Source organism: Nannospalax galili, unplaced genomic scaffold (genome assembly GCF_000622305.1).
Source record: "Nannospalax galili isolate Female #2095 unplaced genomic scaffold, S.galili_v1.0 scaffold43, whole genome shotgun sequence".
NCBI classification, from domain to species: domain Eukaryota; kingdom Metazoa; phylum Chordata; class Mammalia; order Rodentia; family Spalacidae; genus Nannospalax; species Nannospalax galili.
Window position 1 is genome coordinate 7,996,414 of NW_008353342.1, and position 3,554 is coordinate 7,999,967.

A 3,554-nucleotide genomic window follows, 5' to 3' on the forward strand; every position below is an offset into this window, starting at 1 on the left:
ATAAGCTGGCTAGCAGACCTGACATCTGTGAATGACTAAAGGAACCAAAGGTAAGATTACCTCTTCTGGGTTTACTGAAATATGAGCTGCCCCTCTTGGCCACGACAGTTATCCTTAGATATTTACTGTATTTCAACTCTCCCAAACTACTGCATGACGCATCTCAAAAGACTTTCAACATCTGGTCAATATTCTACTGTGAATGACAAAAAGAATCAATCACTAGCTCTTAAGACATATACTAGGGTGATTATAAAGTTACATAACAATGGTGTCATCTCCACTTCCAAAATGATAGGAACACGCAAAGGGAGTATCAGATCTGAAGTTCTGCATGTGCAGCTCAAAAACTCCCCACCATCCACATCATATACCCTGTGTCATAGTAGACACAGCAAAGACCTTCCTCTGACAGGGCTTTTTCTAGATATGGAGAAAGTAGAAGGGAAAGACCTCTAATAGAGCTTAGTGTGAACAGAGTAGAGTAGAAAGCAAATCTATTGTGCCATTCAGCTTGCTGTTACTGTAACACATACCTGAATTCAACCAACTTAAGAAGAAGTTGACTCAAGAGTCAGAGGTTCCAGTCCATGATTGGATGGGTCTGCTGATTGGGCCTACATGGCAAGGCTGTACAGAACAGTAGAGAGTGTATTCTGGAACAGAACATGTGACAGTAGCAGGGAAGCAGAAAGAGGAAAGGAAGAAGACACTGGCTAGGATCCCAATATCCCTTCAGGGACACAACCCCAATGACCTAACTTCTTTCCAGCAGGCCCAACCTCCTTAAAGTTCCACTAATGTCATGTCACTAATGGCATGGTAGCAACCAAGTCTTTAACACATGAGCATTTGGGCATACTGGAGACCAAACTACAGCACCCCTGGAAATTCTGCCAGACATTGAATCAAGACCAGTTCACTCCAATTTCCCTTCTATTCATGGAGAAGACTAAAGACAGTATCCTTTGAAAGACAAAGTTTAAACCAGAGGTACCCCATACTGAGATACCCCACTGTTTATATTCTCTAATAAGATAATGCTTGATTACTTTCATGAAGGAAAAATAAGCTTTTCTAAGAAACAATTGGTGTTTGGTGTAACACCTGAGAAATTTCATTACCTATAAAATAGTTCTCTGTGAAATCATCAGAACATATCATTTTATCGGTATATTTTAGGCCCTCTCTTATGTCAAGATTTGTCTTTGGTTTTTGTTTTAGTTTCATTTTCACTTTTATTTTGAGACAGGGTCTTATGTAACCAAAACTTGCCTCCAATTTGCTATGTAGTTAAGGAAGACTTCGAATATCTGATCCTCTCAACTCTACCCCATCTGTGCTGAGATTACAGGCATGAGCCACTATGCCTGGTTTATGCAGTGTTGTGTATGGAATGCAGGACTTCATGCATGCTAGGTCAACAATCCACCAACTGAGCTAAGCCTCAGCCCTTGTTTTTGTGGTGCTGGGGATTGAACACAGAGCCCTGACCATACTAAGGAGCACTTTACAGCTCAGCAGCATTCTACATCATTTCCTAAAGATTCTTAGATACCAGTCAGACATGCTTAGACGGTCCTAAGCTGGCGTTTTCTAAGGTCTCCTTTCCCTGATGAAGAGGTACTGTCCTTGGAATCCAGAATGAGCCTCAAAGCTTGTGGTAAAGGCCTGGTCACCAGTCTGGCTGTTGTTGGGAGCTGGTTGAACCCTTAAGAAAGGGGGTACACTTCAAGTCTTCAGGTCAGTGGGGACATAGGATTAATGGGACCCCTCCCTTTTTGTCTTTTGCATTCCAGTCATGAGTTGGGTAGCTGAAGCACCTTGTGGATTCACCACAGGTCCAGTGGGGCCAGCCATAGACATAAATCTCTAAAACCATGGCACAAAAGAACTCTTTCCTCTGCAGGTTGACTGTCTCTGGTACTTATTAGATAGAAACTTTCTGTTTTGTTTTGAAGTGCTGGGAATTGACCCCAGGGACTCAGGAACCCTGTCACCAAGCTGTAATGATGGAGAGCTAGGGCAGTTTAGTATACCAAGACAGCAGTTCAGATATTTCTTTAACTTTCTTATATTACTTATGTCACTCCCTAAAATATTTCCCCTTCCCTAAAATGCAGCCACATTACATACAAAGAAAACACCACTGGTTTTTTGTTGTTTTTTTTTTTTTTTTTTTTTCAGAGTCTCCCTGTAGCCCCAGTTAAACTTGAACTCACAGAAATCCATCCACTTGCCTCTGCCTCCTGATTGGTTTCTTTTGCTGCAATATTACTTTTATATGTTGATTGACTTCTGACATCACTTTTACTCTGAAAGACTAAGTAGCCCTCTTACTTGAGAAAACATAACAATAGCATTTAACATTTCTATGGTTTTTATATTTGATGCCACAATCAGTAATATCTTTCAAATAGCCTAGCATTTTGGAAAGTCTGAATTTTTGTCTCCTTGTTTTGTTTTTTCCTGTGAATTTAATATTCTTAAAGTTTCTACATTCCACATCCTTAAACTTTTCATTTTGTTCCTAAAATTTTTTAAGAGCCAAAATCAACTATTTCTAACCTCAGTTTTCAAATATCAGCTTGTTTTACCTAACTCTATTCAATTCATGCATTGTAATTCTAAACTTCAGTGTTTGACATTTTCCTGCAGGAGAAAAGCTGTAGAAACTTCGCCATCTGTGTGGCTTTTGGAAGGCTGGCTCCTCCCACCTGCGGTCTGGGGTCCCGGCTTTCCGCGCCTGCGCAGTCCTCTAGAGGCGCTGCCTTGGCCTGAGAGTCTAGGTCCCGGGCTCCTGCGCCGAGTGCCATGGAGGTCAGTCCAGTGGGCGCTGGGCCGCCGTAGAGATAGGTGACTCCCAACATTCAACACCCACACACGGGAACTCCGAGGGGGTTCGGGTGATTATTGATTGAAGAGCAAACAACAACAACAAAGTAAAGGTCGACTGTTTTTTTACTCTTGGCCCATTTTCTGCTGAATCAGCGAACTTTACAGAAGCTTTGAATTGCAATTCCAATTATTTTTTATCCCCAAACTAGAGTAGGAAGGAAGTGTTACTTTCACTATGAAAGGATGCCAACTAGACTACAACTTTAAAACTAATTAAATAAATACATAAATAGGCGGTGGGTGCACCTATTAATCCAGCGTTCATGCCTGGAAGTGCAAGAACTTGCCAGAAACTAGAGGGGCGAGTTTACTGGGTCCTAAAGAGGTTGCTGCTTTGAGCTTCCTAAAGAAAGCGGGAGGAAAACACAGTCCACTAACCCGAAGACACACCACGGCTGACAATTTAGTTTTGCCACTAAAGTTGTTTTTACAGATAACGGCCACCAGCAGCAGCAGCAGCCCACACACAGGGAGAATGTGCACGGCTTGAATGTACCTGTAATTGTTTTTTTGTTTGTTTGTTTGTTTGTTTTTGTCTTCGAGCCCTTGGCAACTTTTGTTCTCTAGTTCTACTTATTCCTGGTATGAAATCTGACAAAGAGCAAAAATCCTGAAACAAAAAGAGAAAGAAAAGGGGGAGAGGAGGAGGAGGAGGA